Source organism: Momordica charantia (assembly GCF_013281855.1).
Source record: "Momordica charantia cultivar OHB3-1 chromosome 5 unlocalized genomic scaffold, Mcharantia_2.0 BLBB01000005.1, whole genome shotgun sequence".
In the NCBI taxonomy this organism is placed as follows: Eukaryota; Viridiplantae; Streptophyta; class Magnoliopsida; order Cucurbitales; family Cucurbitaceae; genus Momordica; species Momordica charantia.
This window is the reverse complement of record NW_028275163.1, coordinates 13,527,217-13,550,580: the sequence shown is the minus strand read 5'-3', so window position 1 is coordinate 13,550,580 and position 23,364 is coordinate 13,527,217. Positions and strand designations below refer to the sequence as shown.

Sequence of the window (23,364 nt, the reverse complement as noted above, 5' to 3'; positions counted from 1 at the left end):
TCTATAGTATATGGATAACGCTAGGTACCTTATCCTGGCAACACTACTGATATGACCCACTTTGTAAATGTTACAGACGACTCGATCCAGGTCGTTCGTGTGGAGACATGCGAGTGGGGGTATCATATACAATGAGTTTGTATAAGATCGGACCGCGAAATAGCCAATCTTTAGATGTAACACCATTAACTAACAGATTGCTATTTCTTAGGATGACCAGGTAATTCATTCTCAATCTTGAGTGAGTTATGGACTCCTGCCCGTGAAGGCTCGTCCTTTGATCTGTATGGGTGAGAGTGGCCAGAGTGGCCCGAGTCGCCTACTCAATATTCCTACCATTTTGGAGACGAGGTAGAGTGGGGAGCTGGGAACATAACTCACAAGATGAAATTCACTCCTCCCCGACTTTACGGAGTAGATGAGTGTTCTCTTAAATACTAACTCTAGGACTTGAACAATAGGCCCAACCCTCTCACTGGCCCGAGAGGGACTTCTGGTTATTGGTCGAACCATAATTGAGTTATTCCTTAGATGAGCAGTGGTATTTAAGGAGTAAGATGTAACTCAGGGGTAAAACGATAATTTAACCCAATTGGAGGTACGGACACTCGTGAAAGATTGACTTGTCATTAATGGTCATATATCCTTGGACACGAAAACATTTTGTAGTGAGAAGAGTGCAGCTGCGGGTCTTTACTGGAGTGACCTGTAATTAACGAATGTTGATTAACTCGGAAATGAGTTTGACCGATTAATCTCGTATCGTTGGAGCTTCTGATATGTAAGTCCATTAGGTCCCCTTGCTAGCTCATAATGGGTAAAATGAGGATCAAACTTTTGAATAAATTTAAAATGTTCAAATTGCTCAAGGGATTATATGTATAGTGATACATTATAACATATAGTTAATTCTAATTGAAACTATATATTATGAGAGAAATTATTTAAATAAAATTCATATGAATATGATTCCTATTAAAACTATAGGTAAAAAATAATGTGCATAAAATGTACATTACAACTATAGGTTATACGAAAGAAATGCAATAGAATATGATTCTATTTTTGTAATAAATAATTAAGTGTTAATTATTTATTTTATTTATATATATAGTATATATCAATTATTATATATGCTAATTATTAATATTAGTTTTATTAATATTATATATAATAAAAACTCCCCTGCAAAATTGTAGGGGAATGGGTAGTTAAGTGACGTGGGGAGTGAGTTTTTTTTTTTTGTTTTGGTTTTTGTAGAACAGTTCTGCAAAAAACAAAACAACCAAGCCCAAGGAAAGATACAACATTCTCTCTATCACACTCTCTCAATTCAGGTTCCAAATCAACGCTCCCACAATCGAGATCGTCGCACCCTGAGGATAGTAAGGAAGATCGTTTGGTGGTGTTCGGAGGATTCATTGAAGAAGAGTTCTTCAAAGGTAAAGGAAACCATTTTTTTTCCTCTGTATTTCAATTTCATGGTATGGATTTTGTTTCTCAAAATTGATGAATGAAGATCATTGCTACCGCTACGAGAGTGACATCCCATTAGTGTCTTCCATGCATTGAAGATTGTCAATTTAACAACAAACCAATTTAAAGGTGTTTGAAATGGATGGGTCTCCACAAAGCTTTCGACCTCCTAACCACCTTGAAGTCCCTATAAATTCAACAGCTCATTCACCTCAATCATCATCTCCAAGTGATCATTTCAGCTTTAGAAATTTTACTCTAAGCTTATTTATGTTTTCCCTTTAAGTTTTGATTTGTTATTGTTTTAAACTTTGCTTATTTCAAGTTCATTATTTATTTTCCAACTTGTTATTCTTTAATTGTAAGTGTGATTTCTTTCAATTAAAATTCCAACAAGTTCTTTGATATTCATCTCTTTCTCTCTCATCACGAAGTTGTAATCAACAATCTTGTGGAATCGACCAAGTATTGCTCCCCAATCTTGAAAGAGAATGAGTTAGGGTCATTCGGGTTACAACTCCACCATTTTCAGCTTGTTTTAATTATATACATATTTTAATCATATCGTCTACTTCCATCAACATTAAATTCTATTTTTCCTTTACTATCATGAGTTAAATTTATTTTTCCCAAGCCCGATTATGGATAATTAGCTAAAGTCTTTAAAATCCAACAAGGCAAAAGACGTTTTTCTTCTCTTTTATCACTTAAAGTTGTTTTTATAAGTTAAAACATGATTTGACCAATTAATGTTTAACCAAACATCAATACCGAAAGGGTTGATACATTTTCACAACTTTAATGATTTAACTTTGGAGAGAAGTTGTAACGTCCCGAGTTTTCGAGTTATCTTTATCTTAAGTTTTAAATTGGTCCTTTAAAATTTTCCCCTAAGCTGATAATTAAATTCTTGGATTTCTAATTTGGAGTTCTAATTTTTGGTAAATTATAATTTAAGTTTAATTCTGTTAGTTAAACTAAATTAAGTTTTCAAATTTTGGAAATGAGATTTTTAATTAAATCCTAACCTAAAGTTTTTGAAATTTAATTATCTCTTTTGAATTTTATTATTGTGTTTTAAATATAAGTTATTCTCCTAAATTATTTTCCCAAGTTTTTGTTTGAGTGGGTTTCCTTTCAAAAGGATTAAGAAAAATTTCTCCTAAGGACATTAGCATAGTTTTGGTTTATTTATTTTTATGTTTTGGAAAAGAAAAAAAACAGAAAAAGAAGAAAGTAGAACAAAAAGAGAAAAGAAAAGAAAACAAAGAGAAAGGAAAAAGAAGGGAAATTGGCATAGATAACCTAAAAAAGTTTGTTGTTTGCTCAACTGACCTCAATTAAAAAATTTGACTCAATTGACCCAATTTAATATTTTGAATAGAATATTGAAGGATTAAATTACTATTTTAGCCTCAATCTGGAATGCAAGTGAAGTCGCAAACGAATTAACACGAAAGGAAACTAATAGGTAGGTTCGACTGTGGTTTTGACCGTGGTTATTGTTAGTTTGACCTTGGTTAGTAGAAGAGTAACACGAATTTTTTGCTTCACCACGACCGTGAAATATAGGACCCCAACCGTGAAAGGCAACTAATGAGATAGGTTGGACCATGGTTAAAATGAATGCTTGACCACGGCCGTGGTGTTCATGAAAGACAACTAATGGGCTAGGTTGGACCATGTTTAAATTGTTTGCTTGACCACAGCCATGAAAAAGAGTACCACGACCGTTAATTTAATGAAAAAGAGCACATAATCGAACATTAGAGGACCATGACCCCGGGAACATGTCACAACGGCCATGAAACAGACGATAAGCACCACGGCTGAGGGAATTTGCAACCACGGCCATGAATCAAACAATAAAGGACCACGACGAAGGAACATGCTACCACGACCATTAATCAGACGATAAACACCATGGTCGAGGGAATTTGCAACCACGGCCATGAATCAAACAATAAAGGACCACGACGAAAGAACATGCTACCACGGCCATTAATCACACGATAAACACCACGGCCGAGGGAATTTGCAACCACGGCCATGAATCAAACAATTAAGAACCACGACCGATGTAACATGTTACCACGACCATTAATCACACAACCATTGACCATTAATCATAAAACCTAAAACCACGACCATTAATCATAAAACCATTGACCACGACCATTAAACGAATAAACACGGCCATAAATCATTGACTTACGTAACTTCTTTTACCGACAAAAATACTGATAAAAATTCCGAATTTCCATTTACTCCAACTAAATACATCATATTCTAGACGAATCGAAAACAATATTATGAACCAATAAAAAACTAACCTCGTTCAAGGTGTCAGAGATGAAAAATTGACTTTAATGGATTCAAGATGTGAAAAATGTTGGAAAAGGTATGGAAGTTCTTCAAAACCACGTGAAAGATGTGCTTCTGGACAATACGGACTGAAACATACTTTTATTCTCTGCAATCGGTGAGAATGTGTGGGTATATAATAAATGATAGTACAAAAATTTGGTAGGGAATGTAGGATCGAATGGCAACACTAGAGGGGGGTGAATAGGGTTGCTTACAACTTTTTGAAAATTAAAAATAAATTTAAAGTAATGAACAATTATGCAACCAATAAAAGAAGACTAACAAGAAGAGGAAACATTGAACAAAATATTTAAGTAAACTTATATGCAATCTACCAAGATTCAAAGTAGGTAAATATTGAATTTAAAAGAGAGAAGAGAAGAGAGTGGTGACACCGAGAAATTTTATAGTGGTTCGGAAATTCCTACTCCACTCCCCAAGACTCCTTCTTGGGTATTTTACTGCAGTGGCTCTCTTAATGGGTGAGAACCAAACCGATCGACCCTCTTTTTGTCCTAGGCTAAAGAGAAACCCAAAATCCTTTTTACTGGTTCAGGATCCAACCAATTTACTTTTCTCACAACCCAAGGTGCACCCACACCTTAATACAAAACCCAATTTGAAAATATAGAATTCAAAAACAAAGTAGATTACACAAATTTTGCACCAAAGTAATGGCTAAAAAGCCACACTCTAATGAATCTCTCACAAAAAAATTGAGCAAGTTATGTGTAGGAGAGAATGAAGATTTTGCAAAAGTTGAGAGGAGAATTTGAAAACAAATGATTTTGATTTGATAGTTGGTGTTTAGAATGATGGAATTTGGTGGCTTTAAATACAGTTTCTATGATGAATTTTGGCCATTGGATTTAGGGCAACAAATGATGAATGGTATAGATTAAGATGTGAGGTAAGGAAATGAAATGAAAACATAATTATGGTGATTAAAAGAAATTGGTGGAGATTGAGAAATCATTGAGATTGTGAGTGATTGAGGAGATTGAGAGTGATTGAGGAGATTGAGAGAAATTGGTGGAAATTGATTTGTGGAGATTGAAAGCGCCACATGTCATCTTCTCATTTGTTCGATTGTTGGATGCCACGTCAGCATAAGTATGTCCTCTTGATGCCACATGTCAACTTCTAAGCGGTCCACTTGTCCATGTCACCCACCATGTAGGATTTGTCCACTTGTCCACGTCACCCGCTACGTAGAACTTTTCTTCTAACTTGTTTTGGCCATAACTTCTTCGTTTAAACTCTGATTTGAATGATTTGACAGACATTTGTTTTGTCTTTTCGAGCTCTACACTATGGACACTTTGAAACACTCAAATGTTAGTTTATACTTTGTTTGTGATCATCAAAATATTTGGTTTGATTGAAGCCATAAAGCTAACAGGGAATTATTAAGTTGGTGGTACTTTAATAAATTCATGGCCATGAATCAAGTGGAACTCGCCCATGGTTTTAATTACACCAACCTACGTGATTTCGTGCCAGATTTGTTGTAGTTCAATTCATTTGGGGGTATATTCGAATTACAGACTCTCTGAAATGTCAGAAAAGTTAAAATTGGGTCAGTTGAGTCAATTTTTATAATTTAGGTCATTTGAGCAAAATAGGAACTTTTTCAGGTCAATTGAATCAATTTCCCGAAAAGGAAACCCTAAGCCTACTCCATCTTTTTCTTCCTCAACCCCTCATAGCCGTCCCCCCTCAACGTTGGTGTTCTCTTAGCTGTCTCCTAGCCCCCATCGTGGGCGACATGTGTAACCCTGGACCGGTGGCGAACGATGGACCCACGAACTTAGCAACTCTCCGACGATTCCCTTGCATCACCCACGACACTCCGACGGCAGCAGGGCCGTAGCAACTCCACCATTTACGGCAGCGTGGTCCTTCAGCAAATACTCACACCTGACGATAGTTGGATTTTTTTCTCCGGTGGTTTTTGCTTCAGATTCGGCCACCTGATCTATTACGGACCCCTCAAGTGGTGACTTCTTTTCTCCCCACGGCGGCGTAGCAAGGCAGACAGCGACGTAGCAGGGCAGACAACATCATAGAAGGACGGCCGACGCATTTCTACTCCAATTTTTGCGATGGTTTGTGGCAGAGTACGACTAGCGGCAGTGTTTTGGCGCTCTCTCGGTTTTTCGATGACAACCAACAACCGTTAGCAACTTAATTTGGGAGATCCACACCTTTGTGGCGACGATAGCGGATGTTGAGGTGTTTTCCTTATGTTTGCTGCTGTATAAACGTCGAAAAAAAACACAGTCCTTGGTGTTCGGCGATTACTCACTTCCATTTGAGGCCGATTTGCACTACCCATTCCTATTCGAACTAGATCTAAGCTACCCACTCCCAATCGAAGTCAATTTCGTGGTAATGAGACCTTCAAACCTCCTTAGAATTGTTTTCTATAATTGAAAGTTATTGTTAACTGTCTGTCTTTTATCTCTTTATGTATTGGTGTTGAATCGATGCAAGATTTAGGAGCATAGCAGTGAGTAAGTAGTACCAGGGGCGGGTGCGTGAGTGATTTTGTGTTGATGTTATCGAATAAGTCCTTGCGTTGTTGTTTTCATTACTTTAAACTTGTATGTCAGCTTTTATTAATCTTTGCAGGCTTTGTGTCTTGTGCTTGACTCTGAAAATGATTCTATTATATTTGTCAATGCTGGACTTGGTTTTCTTGATGGTTGATTGCTGTTCTTGAGCTAGATTAGTTTTGGTTAACTAGAATGTTGTGAGGCATATGTTGGATCTTATGTTTTATGAGTGTGACTGGTATGTCGATTTTTTGGATATGTTGGATGATCCGTTATGGATATACCTAGTTTGATAATATATACTGGCTTCTTGTGGGTTAGTGTTATGGAATGAACACTAGACATAATGCATGTATTATAATTGTCGGTTAAAATATGTTGAGTTTGCTTCATCTTTTCGCATGATGGAAAGTGGTGTGTTATTGCTAAACATGTGAGTAGAATGCCTAAGATTATGGAAAGACTGATTGTGGTTGTGTTTGTTGACTTGATATGATATAAACATGTTGGATTTTCTTGCTGTGACTACATCATGTGATGACTTGTGTTAAGATCCTTATTGGAAAATAGGATTGGGATGTCGGCGTTGGTTGCTACGAAAAAGATCTTGGATGAGTGTTATGGCCCTAACTAAAAAGAAGGTTGGGGGCTGATATGTCACTATTGGGTGTCAAGGCTCCTGGTGCAAAAGGTCGGGGGTCGATACACCAGTCATGGTAGAGACGAGTGTCGAGGCACCAGGTACAAAAGGTCGGGGGTCGGCATGATGAGTTTATTTGATGATTAGTATTGGATCTTGACGTGGTGGCGGTCAAGGACCAATACGCTGAGTATTCGTCGAGGCCTTGGGTACAAAAGGTCAAGGGTCGATGCAAAGTTCGAGGCATCGGTGGAAAATGGTAGAGGTTGTTGCGTCACTACTGGGTGTCGAGGCTCTGGGTGCAAAAGGTCGGGGGTCGATAGGCCAGTATTAGTAGAGACAAGTGTTGAGGCTCCGGGTACAAAAGGTTGGGGGTCGGCATGATGAGTCTATTTGATGGTGAGTATTGGGTCTTGACGTGGTGGCGGTCAAGGACCAATACGTTGAGTAGTCGTCGAGGTCTTGGTACAAAAGGTCAAGGGTCGATGCACAGTTTGAGACTGAGAGTATAAAGGTCAAAGTCGAACACCAAGCTTCTGTAGAGGAGTGTCGAGGCCTTGGGTACAAAAGGTCAAGGGCCGATATGATTCGAAAAGTTGGACTTGGAGGACTAACATAGTGTGTTGGGTTAGAAATAGCTTAGAGGAACTAGAGATCAGCGGGCCATGTGGTCGAAGTTACGTGAGTCCTGATACCTTGTATGCTTGTGTGTGTGTATTGATAACCATTATGACCTATCATTGCATGATTACTAACTACGTATTTGACGATAGTTGCGATTACTAGCATGTTGTTTGTCTATAGTTAGTGAGGGTTACTAGCGGGCCTTATGGTCGAGGTTACTTTGATTGCATGTGCGAATTAATGAATGTTATGATTGGTTGATGCATGGATGGCGGTTTAATATTTTGTAATGAATGTTATGTGCTAAGCATGTTGTTTGTGTGTAGTTAGAGAGCGCTATTTACAGAGTATTAAGCAATTATTGTTTTCAGGTAAAGATCAGGTTCATGATGACGGTGATGGCGCAGAGGAGACTCAAGAAGAAGGACCATAGCTAACTTACGTTTAGTGATAACTTGTCTAAAATAGGTTGTTATGAGTTCTGGTTGATTTAGTTTATGTCCTCTGTTTTGAGCATTGATTTTTGTAAAGTTCAGGGAGATATTAGACTATTTTAGATGACTTTTCTTTTAATTCATGACTCTTGTAAAGACTAGGCCTTTGGTTCGGTTGAGAAGCTTAGGGAGTATGTTTAACGTTATTGAATTTACTAACTTGGAAAGGTTGAAGTATGGATTCACTGTTTTGTTTTGGTGTTATCATCAGAGTGGCGCAGTGGTAGCATGGTGGAGTTATTTGCTTAGTTGATTTATTATTCTCTTGCAGGGTTATGCTTCTATCGAGTAGGTTGTCTGTCTATCATCGTTTACTCGATTTAGCTTTGTATGGACTTAAATAAGAGAGTTATGTGTCGCTTGTCCACGAAGGATAAGTTGTTTCGTTCATTTGTTAGGTGCGGTGTTCACAGGTTTAAGTTGAGAAAATAGAAAGTGAATTAGCAAATAAAAAGCTAAATTATTTATTGTCGTTTAGTGACCTTTATGCCTTGAGAGAAAGTATGGAGCAAGTAAGATTAGTAATGTTCCCCGTGTAAGTTATCAAAATTCGGGGGAGTTACAGAAATACTTTAGACATGAAGATATAGACATATTAGGGATGAACTTATACCTTCAAAATCTAGTGAAGAGGCGCATGACGCCTAGTTGGAAAAAGTTATTGTATTTTTAGCTAATTCTAAGTAACTGGGCTGGGTTTATTGCATTGAGTCTTAAAATACCAAAACCAACATTATCCTTGATATTTGTTACCCCTAAATCAATTGCAAAGTCACCGATCATTAACATTTTTTTAATAAAAAACGACTTCATTTGTCCCTGAGGATCGATACTCGAAATACTCTTTCCGTTTTACTACTTATGATGGGTGTACACATGCGCTCTATCATTTATTGTCATTCTAAAATCCCAAACAGCTGTCTTTTATCTCTTGATGCCTGGGTCTTGAATCGACGTGAGGTTTAGGAGCGTAGTAGTATGTAAGTAGCACCAAGGGGTGGGTGGGTGCATTAATGGGTGCTATTGCAATGGTTTCTTGTTGAACTTCATTATATTTGTGCATCTCATGTATGTAAAAATTGTAGGTCATGGTTTGAGGACTTCTAGATGTTATTGATGGGTTGCATTCTTGCTGAAAGTTTGTTTTGAGATTAAATGATGTGGTCTTTAATGATATTATGCGCTAGAAAATTTGTTATGAAATGTTGAGACATTCTTGATGTGGTTTTTCATGATATTATGTGCTGAAAATTAGTTTGCGATATTGTTGCACTTTCATGACGCGGTTCTTTATGATATAGGGTGCTGAAACTTATTTTTATAATATGGTTGTACACTCTCGTTGTGGTTGTGCATAGTAGAAAGTGTGGAAAATGTTTGTATGGATTAGTTGGGCATTTTTGTTGTAGTTCTACTTGTAAAAGCATTTTGGATCACGAGAACTCTTACTCTTGTATTTCGTAAGGTGTAGAAAGTGCTACGAATTGGTTGTCAGCTTGTGACTATGAAACACACGTTATCTCTCCGCTTGGACTATTATGTTTGGGGTACGCAATGGTGGGAATATACTGGACAAGGTAAAATTGTGTATCCTTGAGACTGTAATGCATTAACGTCCTGTTTGAAGGGATGAGATCCCGCAGTGAAAGCGTGTGCTTCGATCTTGTTTTAGAATTATAATGAAGAAAAGACATAAGCATGGAAAAGCGAAAGTTAGTGATACATAATTTTGAAGACATCTCTTCAATGTAGACACCAATGCCACCTAAAAGTCTTCCTCGCTACCCTTTGGATGTTAAGAACTCGGTTTGTGGGAATCGTCTTATAATTAAGAGAGAAATCGAGAGATCGAGACAGAGATTTTCTTGTTCGAGTTTCGAAAACTCAATCAACCGAGCATCGGGAGACTCCCAAAGAAAATGGGAGAACCTTACTTTTATAGGGAAGGAGGAGTGAGGGGGAAGTCACCAGTTCCCCACTTACTTCCCATGGTGGGAAGTGGTAAAACCTCCCTACTTCCCACCACGCTAGCTCATAAATGATAAAATTGATGAACTAGGTGAAGCAAGAATTTGAACTGTTCAAATTCGATTTTTTAGAAAATATTGTATTTCATATGAGATAATATATAATTTAATAACTAATTGAGAATTAATTATTATGGAGAGTATTACTTATTTAAATTAGTTTTAAATAAGTTTAAAGCATGAGAAAGAATTGTAATTCGATTAATGTGATTAATCAAACTTAGGTGTCAAAGACAAATTAATATGAGATATTAATTTGGCTTGGTTTTTGTTTTAATAGAAAATTGATATTTCAATTTTTGTTTTTATAAAAATTAGTTTTATAAAGGTTTTATTTAAAAATCAAGTTAGTGGAAAAATCCAACTTCAAAGTTGGATTTTCCCACTAACTAGTGGTTTTTTAAGTGTTTCTTCAAGGCAATGACACCTATCTTTTACATGCTAGTGGGGTTTGAAGTTGAAGGCATGCAAGGCTATCCTTGCATGCATTTGGTCTTTATATAGGTGATGAAGATCACTTGGAGAAGACTAATGCTTCCTTGCATAAGTGCAGAATTTCTCCACTCAAATTTCTATTTTTTTCTCCTAGCCATTAGTGCCTTCCCTTTGCTTTCACTCAAAATTCGGTCCGACAACCGTGTTCATCAACCTAAGAACAACACGGATTTGCCGTTGGTGGTCTCATTGAGTTAGGAGAAAAAGTTATAGTGGAGGTCTTCGAAGGTATAAAGTTAATCACTTTCTCTTTACCTTTTTCATCATATTTTCCAGCATGCTTATTTTAGTTAAATTGCTTCATTAAGTGTATTGTGATCCTTTGCTTCCGCTGTGCATGTCTAAAGTTCCATCATGTGGTATTAGAGCATGCCTTTTACACTTATTTAGCTTGGTGGGTTTAATTCATAAGATGAATTGTTGCATGTACTAAAATGGTTTCTGTTTTTGGCATCCCTTCTTTTAGCTTGCTTTTTGTTATTTAATTATTGTAATTAAGCCCTCGTTTTGGGCCTCGTTGTGCTTGATCGAGTCTGTAATTTACTTGAGTCATGTAGAGTTGATCAAAGGTTGTAAACAAAGCCGGTTCAAGCTCAAAAGCATGCTGTCTTTTCCGTTACTGCTGTTGTTTTTTGAATTTCCAGCACATAATTTCACTTTTTGGAGGCCAATTCGAGCACCTTGGAAGGCTGTTTGGGTGCGGTTCAAGGATACTTCAAGCTTATTAATGTAATAGCTTAGTTTGTGTGTGCTTGGGATGCCAAAATCAACCATTTTAATTTAGTAGTTATTCAATTATTTATGCATGTTTGATGTATGTTTTAATATAAGTTAAATCTTTTATGCATAAAGTATGTCATATAGATTTAAAACCCCACCATAGGATAAGCATGGTTGCATTTATGTTATAAGAGTTATAATGTATGTGAATACATGGAATTAATTTCATAAATTAGATATAAATGTTATATTAGTTTGTGACTTTAATAAGTGGATGCTTGTTTTAGATTTATGTCAACCATATAATTGTTATGTCTAGATTTTATAAGTGTTATAAAATCACTTAGATTTTTAAAATCTATAACAAAGACAAAACTTGCATGCTCACCTAGGGTTAACCGGTGCAAAGCAATTCGTTCTGTTTAATAGTTAAAATAGGGCGATAACTTGTAAAACAAAAGTTGTTTACTCACCCGGTGAGATCTTGTCTAAGGTTGGGGTACTTAAGTTGACGGTTTACGAAACACCTAATACCTGGAGATCAAATCGGTGCCTGAGTTAATAACCGTAGTTTTATGAGCATGTGTGAGATATGTGAGGTAATAAAATTGGTTTGTCACCTAGACATTGTAGGTTAATCCCAGTATAAGAGTTATACGGGGAAAATCACCTAGACATAGGTTGTATATAATTAGCCGGTATATAGCCTAGTAATTACCCAATTTTTATAATAGAACACTTTAGTGGGAGATTAATAGTGTATGAGATACATTATTTTCTAGCTCTCACGTCCCTAAGAATTCACATCGTGAGATTCATGCTTGGCTTCAAGTTGCTATTTGGGCAACCTCCCTTCGGAAAGTATTTGCATGGGTCAATAACAAGGTGAATAGGGGAAGTAGTTCATAGTAAGTTGGTGAAGAGTGTGTGTCAACATGTCCTACGGTCTCTTCAATTAGATCATACCGTGAGATTCTTATGTTGCACATGCTTGGCATTTATAAGTGTCTATCCCTTCGGAGGGTTGTATCATAGGATTCGGAACACCGTGAATTCCATAAATGGATAGGGTTACTTAGGTCTGGTTTCAGCAATTGTCTCTCCTTCGAGGGCTTGTTTGATTCCGATCCCTGTAATTCGAAAATGACGGGTCTACACTTACAAGACTTGCAAAGTGTTAGTAAGTTCTTGACCAAATTAACGATAACTAAGTACTATAGGGATAAGAGTTATTCCAGAGTTAGTATTTAGTCAAGAATGTCTTGATTCAGTGAAAGAGTAGTCGACTGCCCTTCGGTGGGGCCTATTCTGACTCACTGAAGTATCTTTGCAAAAGTAATAATGAATGGGTACATTATTTATTGCTAAATAAAATTGGATGAAATTAAGAGTTATACAATTCACTAATAGTTTTGTTCACTTTTCAGTAATGTCTACTTAAATTATACAACTGCTAGCTTCCGATAAATTTAACGGAGACAATTACGGAATATGGAAATCGAATTTAAACACAATACTTGTAACGCCTCGAGTCCCTCAGGTTAGTTAGTCTCGAATCGGGAGATTTTTTTTATTTTAATTTTCAAAGTGAATGTTAATTGAATTATCTATATTCATTGGGCTCTAAAAAAAGATCCATTTGAGTTAATATTTACCGAACTTGGTATGTTGGGTCTTGTTTTAAGGGAATGGACTTCTCCTTTTTGGGCTTGGATGATTGGGCTTTCATTGAGGGAAAGTTGTTTTAAAACAAAACAAAAGGGAAACCCTAACACTTTCTTCTTCTTTTTCTCCCTTTGCATTTTTCCCATCCCTAGCCGACAGCCCCCCAAACTCCTTCTTCTTATTCTTCTTGGAGCATTACAGCCGGCGACCTCCTCTTCTCCGGCGAAGCGGCACAGCGGCAGCAGCATCTCCGGCCTCCTGCAGCGGCTCGCGGCGGCGCACGAACGGTGTTCGACCCACGGCGGCCGCGTTCCTCAGATCCGCGATCTGAACGGGTCTGTTGGGTACGACGGGCTCGGGTCGGATCCGGCAGCTCAACAGCAGCTCCACGGCGGTGCTACTCGCGGCGGTGTGCGACGGGCGGCGTTCCATCACGGCGGCGCGGCGTTTCCCCCTTGGTTTTGTAACAGTCCACGACGCGGTGGCTCTCCGACGACCCTCCACGAACGGCGGCGGCACTGAACAACCACCGGAATCCGACGCCCTACAACACTCCCTTCGACGTGAACAGTAACCTTCTGGTGAAGTTCGACGCTGACCCACCCACAATCGAAGCCCAATCTATTTACCCACTCTTTTCGGCATGGGTTCGGCGTTGACCCACCTCTAATTGGACCCAAATCAACTTTACCCATCACTTTTAGACATCGGGATAGCAAGCTTAAGGCCTTTTGGAACTGAGATTGGGGGCCCGAACCCCTTCGAAGTCAACCCACTCCTAACCCAAGTTGTTTTAGTGTGAGTTAGTAGGTAACGACTCTACCTAAACTCGGTTTCGTTTATAACTAAATGTTTCTAATTAGTTACTAACCTCGAGATCATGCTCTTTTGTATTAGGAAGTGTTCAACGAGCTTAGGAGCTTTAGGACAAGTGTTGTAAGTAGCACGGGGGCGGGTGCGTGAGTTGGGGTATGTTATTTGGTTTTCGATGTACTGTCTATGATGCTTAATATTGGATCTGATACGTGGTTGTGCAGTGCTACTCTTGTTTATGTAGTTTTGTGTGCCTGGTTACTGTTGAATGTCCGTCGGTGTTAATAGTGTGAATTCTGCATTGTTGAACTGCTGAGATCTATGGTAGAATGACGTATGATTGTAGGGAATGTTCGTTAAAGTGAAATTTATTTTGGAAATGTACGTTGTCTGAATTCGTATGAAGTGTTTGGCGTATCTCATGAGTTTTTATTATATCTAGTAGTGTTTATTATGGATGTTGGATATTAAGTGTTCGGATGAATTGTGTTGGGCCCCAATCATTTGAAATTTGTTGACTATGCTCCGTTATGACTAAACTCACTGTGGCGCTGTTGTTAAAATTTGGTATGTTGTGAAAGCATGTTTGGTTTATTGTTTTGCTATTAGAATAATGTTTATGTTGTGGAAGCATGCTGAAATGTATTAGAGAGTGTGAGATGCATTGAAATCATACTAGTGGTGGTGTTGTTGAGGGGCGTTGTGGTGGTTGGTGGTATTAAGGGGTTAGTACTGGAATCTTGGTTGGAGGCTAGAAACGATATGTGGAGTTTTGCAAATTATGAAGTGAATGGGTGAGTGTCACGGCCTCGGGTATAAATGGTCGGGGGCTGATACGTCACTAATTGGGTATCGAGCCCTCGGGTATAAATGGTCGGGGGTCGATACGCCAATATTGGATAAAGATGAGCGCCGAGGCCTCGGGTATAAATGGTCGGGGGTCGATGCGAGGAGTCTTTCGAAAGGGAGAACTATTGGGGCCTTGGGTATAAATGGTCAAGGGCCAATAGATTGTAAGACATCGAGGCCTCGGGTATAAATGGTCGAGGGTCGATGCACTAGTGTCGGGGCTCTGGGTATGAAAGGTCAGGGGCCGACACTACCAAGAGAATGGTTTCAAAGAGCTCGGATAACTGAGGTGAACATAGCTGTATTTGAGGTGTTAGGGAACCAGGTGGACGGTAATTGTTTTTATATGATTGTGGTTAACATCGGGTCTTATGAGCATGTTTATGGATGAATGTATAATGTATTAGTAGAGCATGTCTATGGTTGTTCGCATACTGTATTGATAGAGCATGACGATGTATGTTTCCTTTATGGTTATGAGCATGTTGTTGGTGTGTGCTTGGTGAGGGCTACATACGGAGTATATTGTATATACTCACCCCCCTTCTATAATGATTGATTCAGGTGAAGGACTCGAGGGTGACCATGGTGATGGGACGGAGGAGACCTGACAAGCGAGGACTATAGGCTGCTTAGTCTTTCCTATTTAGTCTAATTCATTTGTTAGGGCCTTATGTTGTGGCCAATAAACGGTTTATGTACCTTTGAATAATTGGGAGATTCTTCCCTTGTTTTTAGTTATGCTTCGGGTTAGGTGCCTATTTGAGCTTTATTCCATTTGTTTAGATTCATCTAGATTGAATAATAAACTTGCCTCATGAAGTAGTTCACGAATGTTGTTGCATGTTTTTTTTCCCATGAGATTTGTTTATCGTTAATCTGATGAGGTTTGGAGCTTGATTTTATAAGCTTATGTGCATAGGAAGTTGGCAGGTTGTAATCGGGGTTAAAACTGATTAGTTGGGTAGTTCATGTGACCTAGAGATGTGCGGAAATTTCTGGGTCGTTACAATACTAGTTATTGACGATCTAAGGTTCGTTTTAACGGAGGAGTTTCCTCCAGCCCCTGCCCCTAATGCAAATCGAATAGTTCGGGATGCATATGATAGATGGGTTAAAGCTAATGAAAAAGCTCATGTCTACATTTTAGACAGTATATCAGATGTATTGTCTAAAAAGCATGAGAGATTAGCTACTGCAAGAGAGATCATGGACTCTCTACAAGCCCTGTTTGGACAACCATCAACATCTATCATGCATGATGCGATTAAGTATGTTTAGAACTACAGAATGAAGGAAGGATCTTCCGTAAGGGACCATGTTTTGAACATGATGGTTCAATTCAATGTTGCGGAAGTGAACGGCGCAGTCATGAACGAAATAAGTCAGGTTGGATTCATCATGCAATCTCTTCCGACGAGTTATTTTCAATTCAAAATGAATGCTATGATGAATAAGATTGAATACAACCTGATAATCCTTCTTAATGAAATCCAAATTTACGAATCTTTGTTGGAAAACAAAGGTTATGAGGCTAAGGCAAATGTTGCTACTACCTCAAAGAGGAGATTCCACAAGGGATCTTCCTCTGGGAGTAAATCTGGACCTTCTTATCAGAAGAAAAGAATTCCAAACAAGAAGAAGGACAATTGGAAGAGGAAAGTTTGTGCTGCGACAAAAGGCAAGGAAAAGATTGCAAAAGGAAAATGTTTCCACTGCAATGAAAATGGGCACTGGAGAAGAAATTGTCCGAAATACCTCGTCGAGAAAAGAGCTGAGAAGGAAAAGCAAGGTAAATTCGATTTACTAGTCATTGATGAAGGGATGTGAATCCCGAAGCGGAAGCGGACCGTTGTCGTGACATTTGAGAAACAAAATCAATTTGCAAAGAAGGAAAAACATAGGGGAAAAATACATTACCTTTGAAGAACTCTTCTTCAATGATTTCCCAACACTACCAATGAGTCTTCCGTGCTATCCTCTTGGGTCTCAAGAACACACTCGTGGGAGCGTTTCGTTTGGAAGAAGAGGGGATTTTTGAGAGAGCTAGAGAGAGATGAGAGTTCTCTGTCTTTTTCCTTGCAGGTTTTTTTTCTTCAGAGAGACCGTGCAGAACACTTCTGCTGTACACCAAAAAAGAGGTGATGTGGGATAACTGCCCACATCACCACATCACCACTCCCCTACGTTTTTGGGGGGAGAGGTGGTGTTTATTTTTTTTTTTATTAATTAAAACCAATTAATTAAATTAACTAATTAATTAAATTAACTAATTAAAATTAATTAATTAACATTTAATTAATCAATAATTTAATTAATTATTAATCTAATTAATAATTAATCAAATTCAAATATTAATTAAATATAATTATAAGTTTTAATCATATTCAAACAACTCTCTCTGGTATAACCTATAGTTTTAATGTACATCGTATGCACATTATTTTTAACCTATAGCTTTAATATGAATCTTATTCATATTAATTTTATTTGAATCTCATTTAAATAATTTCTCTCATAATAAATAGTTTTAATTTAGAATTAACTATATATTATAATGTATCAATATACATATAATCCTTTAGGAAATTTGAACAACTCAAATTCTTCCAAAAAACTTGATCCTCGTTTTACCCGTTATGAGCTAGCAAGGGGACCTAATGGACCTACAGATCAGAAGCTCTAACGATACGAGATTAATCGGTCAAACTCATTGACCGAGTTAATCAACATTCGTTAACTATGAGTCATTCCACTAAAGACCCGCAGTTGCACTCTTCTCACTGCAGAATGTTTTCGTGTCCATGGATGTACGACCATTAATGACAAGTCAATTCTTCACGAGTGCTCGTAACTCAATTTGGGTCAAATTACCGTTTTACCCCTGAGTTACATCTTACTCCTTAAATACCACTGCCTCTCTAATGAACAACCCGGTTATGGTCTAACTAATAACCGGAAGTCCCTCTCAGGCCAATGAGAGGGTGGGGCCCCTTGTTCAAGTCCCGGAGTCAGCATTTAAGGGAACACTCATCTACTCCCTTAAAGTCGGAGAGGAGTGAATTCCGTCTTGTGAAGTTATGTTCCCAGCTCCCCACTCGGTCTCGTCTCCAAAATGGTAGGAATATTGAGTCGGCAACTCAGGCACTCTCACCCATACAGATCAACGGACGAGCCCTTACGGGCAGGAGTCCATAAGTCACTCAGGATTGAGAATGAGTTGTCTGGTCATCCTAAGAAACAACAATCTATTAGTTAACAGTGTTACATCTAAAGATTGGTTATTTTGTGGTCGGGTCTTATACAAACTCATTGTATAGGATACCCCCACTCGTATGTCTCAACACGAATGACCTGGATCGAGTCGTCTGTAACCTTTACAGAGTGGGTCGTATCCATAGTGTTGCCAGGATAAGATACCCAGCCTTATCCATATACTATAGACCCTTTAGGTTATTCTTGGGATATTATCCAATTGTATATCAGCGTATATCAAATATATACCTCATATATCAGGGGTATATCAAATATATACCTAGTACATATACTGTCCCGGTTACACTAAAATAACCTCGGATGTTTAGTTTATTGGATTTTGGACAATGCAATGCTATGAATTCAACAACAAATTTATTGAATAAAACTTTATTGAATATACATTTGTTTTTACAAAATACAAACTACGAGTTTAGGGCAACACATCCAACAAACTCCCACTTGAACGCACCCAACAATAAAGTGTGATGGGCAAGTTCATGTTTGGAACGACTTCCAAATCTGTCAAGAACTTTCTAAGCCAAACTGCCTCTTTTGCTGCTTCACAAGTTGCAACATACTCAGCCTCCATGGTGGAGTCTGCGATGCATCCTTGTGTGATGCTTCGCCAAACTACCGCTTCTCCGTTAAGAGTGAATACTGACCCCGACGTGGATTTCCTTGAATCCTTGTCTGTTTGGAAATCAGAGTCAATGTATCCTGTAAGGATCAAATCCTTAGCGCCATACACGAGCTTGTAGTCCCTCGTTCTCCTAAGATAGTTGAGGATTCCCTTAACAGCAGTCCAGTGATCATATCCTGGGTTGGACTGGTACCTACTGACCATCCCTACCGCATAGCAAATGTCAGGCCTCGTGCACAGAATAGCATACATCAGGCTGCCCACTGCTGAAGCATAGGGTATACGTTTCATATCCTCAACTTCTTGAGGTGTCTTAGGACATTGCTCCTTAGACAGATGAATTCCATGCCTGAAGGGTAATAAGCCTTTTTTGGAATTCTGCATCGAATATCGAACAAGCATCTTGTCGATATAAGTTGCTTGAGACAGGGCTAACGTTCTGTTCTTGCGATCCCTTAGAATTTGGATGCCAAGAACATACTGAGCTTCTCCCAAATCTTTCATTTGGAACTCAGTCGCTAGCCACTTCTTTATGTCAGTGAGGTATCCTACATCATTCCCAATGAGTAGGATATCATCCACGTACAACACTAAGAAGGCTACAGTGCTGTTGACGACCTTCTTGTATACACAAGGCTCATCAACGTTTTGGTCAAAACCATAAGATTTGATCGCAGTATCAAACCTTATGTTCCAAGATCGAGATGCTTGTTTCAGTCCATATATGGACCGTTTAAGCTTGCAAACCTTTTGCTCTTGACCTTGAGCTATGAACCCTTCGGGTTGAGACATATAAATACTTTCTTCAAGATTGCCATTCAGAAAAGCAATCTTGACATCCATTTGTCATATCTCATAGTCATAATATGTGGCAATGGACAAAAGTATTCTAATGGACTTAAGCATAGCTACAGGAGAGAAGGTTTTTTCATAGTCCATCCCTTCCTTTTGTGTGTAGCCTTTTGCCACAAGTCTCGCCTTAAAGGTCTGTACTTTTCCTTCGGCGTCTTGTTTTCGCTTATAGATCCATTTGCACCCTATGGGTTTTACCCTGTCAGGTTGATCTACAAGTTCCCAAATGGAATTGAAGTACATCGACTCCATTTCCAGGTCCATTGCTTTGACCCACTTGTCCTTGTCAGTATCTTCCATTGCCCTTTTGTAGGTCAATGGATCCTCGATGCCGTCATCAGGTATGACAACTTGGGTTTCAATTAAACCCACATAGCGGTCAGGTTGTGACACAATCCTCCCACTACGTAGAGGCACCCTCAACACTTGAGGTGGATATGACTGACGTGATGTACTGGTTTCATCAACAACTCTTGTTGCAGTGCCAGTTTGATCAACAACTGTTGTTGACGTGTTTGTAGCCTCTTCAGAAATATCGTTAGTCACTACCTTACTTCGTGGTTTATAATCTCGAACATGGTCTTCCTCCATGAAAGTAGAATTTATCGATACAAACAGTCTGTTTTCTTGAGGATCGAAGAATAGACCACCTCTCGTCTCTTTAGGGTAACCTACGAATAGGCATATTTTTGAACAAGGTTCCAGTTTCTTTCGGTTAGTCATGAGCACGTGTGCCGGGCATCCCCAAATGTGGAAGTGACGTAAACTAGCTTTACAACCCTTCCATAGTTCAAAAGGTGTTTCAGAAACAACTTTTGATGGAACTACGTTCAAAATATAAACCGCAGTCTCCACTACGTAACCCCAAAACGAGTTGGCAACTGAGCATAGCTCATCATTGATCGAACCATGTCCAACAGGGTTCTGTTTCTCCTTTCTGATACACCGTTTTGTTGAGGTGTACCAGGGGCTGAGAGTTGGGATGTGATTCCAGGTTCTATCATATAGTCTTGGAATCTCAAGTCCATATACTCTCCACCTCGATCAGATCGAAATGTTTTAATGGTTTTACCTAATTGATTTTCAACTTCAGTCTTGTACTCCTTGAACTTTTCAAGGGTTTCAGACTTATGTTCCATTAGGTATAAATAACCATACCTTGAATAATCATCTATAAAAGAGATGAAGTTTTCATATCCTCCTCGAGCTTTAACATTCATCGGACCACAAAGGTCTGAATGTATAAGTTCTAAGGGCTCTTTGGCTCTATAACATTTTCCAGTAAAAGGTCTTTTAGTCATCTTGCCTTCAAGACAAGACTGACATGGTGGTAAAGAATCGTCTTCTAACTCACTTAGAATGCAATTCTTAACGAACCTCCCAATCCTATTGAGATTAATGTGACCTAATCTTAAGTGCCAAAGATATGTATTTTCTTTTTGAGAAACTGTTTGCCTTTTATTTTGAGTTCTAGCATTTTTAAACAACTCGGTATTTAAAACTGCTTTAGTTATGGTTGGTCTTAGCACATACAAGTTGTTTTCAAGCAAAGCAGAACAAATATTAACACCATTTCTCGAAATGAACGCTTCATTCAATTGAAATGAAATGGAATACATATGTTCTAACAAACAAGAAACTGAAATTAAGTTCGTTTTAATTTTAGGAACCACGTACACATTATCTAATAATATATACGTATTCTTGTTTGTAAACAACTTGAGCTCCCCCACTGCCACAGCTGAGACGACCTCTCCCGTTCTGACCTTGAGAGTCATCTCTCCGGCGTCAAGCTGCCTCGAGGAACTAATTCTTTAAAATGAAGAACAAACGTGATTAGTGGCTCCTGAATCCAATATTCAGGCGGAGTCATCGTTCTCCACTAAACATGTTTTCAAAATAAGTAAATCATATTTACCTTCGTTGGCTTTTTTCTTTTCGGCCAAGTACTTTGGGCAGTTGCGCTTCCAATGCCCGTTCATATTGTAGTGGAAACACTTTCCTTTCTCTGCAACCTTGGCCTTGCCTTTCTTGGCAGCGGCAGCAGCGGAGTCAGGTTTAGACCTCTTACCAGTAGCCTTCTTCTTCTTCAAAGTCTTACTTCCAGAAGAAGAGGGCGCAGACTTGGTTCCAGAGGACGAACCTCGGTTGAACCTTTTTGAGGTGACAACGTTTGCCTCCCCTTCTTGTCCCTTACTTTTCATAAGAGACTGGTAGGTCTGCAGCTCGTATAAGAGCGTGGTAAGAGTGTACTCCAGCTTCATAACCGCATTGTTGCGGAATGGCAGGAAACTCTTCGGAAGAGATTCCAGAATGAAGCTGACCTGACTCTACTCGTCTATGACAGCCCCGTTCGACTCAGCCACGTTGAAGTGAACCATCAGGTTGAGAACGTGTTCTCGCACTGAGGAACTCTCCTTGATGTAGGAGTTATAAACGAACTTAAGGGCTTCATGTCGAGCCTGTGAGGACGGTTGTCCAAACATGCTCTGCAGCGAGTCCATGATCTCCTTAGTGGTGACCGTGTCCTCGTGCTTCTTGGCAAGCACATCAAATATGCTCGCCAAGATGTAGACCTTGGCCTTGTCATTGGCCTTGATCCACCTATCATAGGCATTGCGCACCGCCACAGTGGCGTTAGGCGCAGGAGCTTGAGGACAATCCTCTTGCAAGACGAACCTAAGATCATCTATCACGAGAATAGTGTTTAGATTCGATTTCCATTGTTTGTAATTCTCGTCGTTAAGTTTTTGAGCGGCTAGAAGTGCAATAATGGAAGCAGACATGCTGAAAGTAAAAACAACCTATATCAGTTTCATGCATTAGCCTTTAAACCCAATCAATTTTAAGCAAAAGTAATTAAGCATCCTAACAAAATTGTTTTGCAACGACGCTTCAGTGATTTAGAGCAACAGCTACCGTAGGGCAGACAGGTACTCCTTCACTGAATTGAGACTTTCTCAACTAAATTTTACACTAGAATAACTCTTATTCTTATAAACTTTAGTCATCGTTTATTTGGTCAAGAAATTGCTAACTAACTTAACAACTCCCCGTAAGTGTGACCTGTCATTTTCGGACCTCAGAGATCCACCCCAATAATCCCGTCGTAGGGAAGGAAAATATTGGAGCAAAACCTAAGAGACCCTTATCCATTTCTGGAGTTTGCCTTGGTTTTGATTCCATACAATGAACCCTCCGTAGGGATGGTCGCTCTAGGACAACACGCAGGTTATGTATGAAACCTCACGGTGCAAACCAATGACGGAGACAGTAAGATGTGTTATCACACGTCCTTCTCCCACTTACTATGAATACTATCTCCATTCACCTCGATATTGAACCATGCAAACACCTTCCGTAGGGAGGCCGCGTCTAGGGCGACACGAGGCCGAGCATGGAACTCATAGTGTGAATATAAAGGAGAACGTGATAGAGAGAGAAAAGTATGTTATATATACTTTGTATATCAAATATATACGCTGTATATTACATATTCTCTTTAGCTCCAACTTAGTATTCTAAGACTAGGGTATATTAGATAAATTCCGGCTAAATGAAATTAACTAAGTGAATTTTTAGTCGGCCCAATATAACTCTTATATTGGTAGTTGTACGATAATGTTTTAGTTCATTAAACACTTTAATAAACCAACGACATTATTGCATGTATATAAAATATTGACTAATTCAACCCCCAGGTCGGTTCCCAGGTAGAGGTGTTCCCTTACGGTCAGCTTAAATACCTCAACCTAGACAGAACCTTCCTTAGACAGGGTTCCCTTATAGACAATATTTTATATTTAGTCTTTTATCATTTCATTTTAAAGCTAGTTAAAATAAAATAAAAGACTACCCCCTAATCATATTAGAAGATATAACCTAA

General features: G+C 38.8%; 1 long non-coding RNA gene across 1 annotated transcript; it reads left to right on the top strand.

Annotated features, from left to right (window-relative positions):
• Window positions 1-13,171: 13,171 nt before the first annotated feature.
• Window positions 13,172-15,558, top strand: LOC148211364 (uncharacterized). Its single transcript, XR_015790964.1, has 3 exons — window positions 13,172-13,876; window positions 13,964-14,035; window positions 15,293-15,558. It is a non-coding gene; the product is annotated as an uncharacterized LOC148211364 (long non-coding RNA).
• The last annotated feature ends 7,806 nt before the right edge of the window (window positions 15,559-23,364 follow it).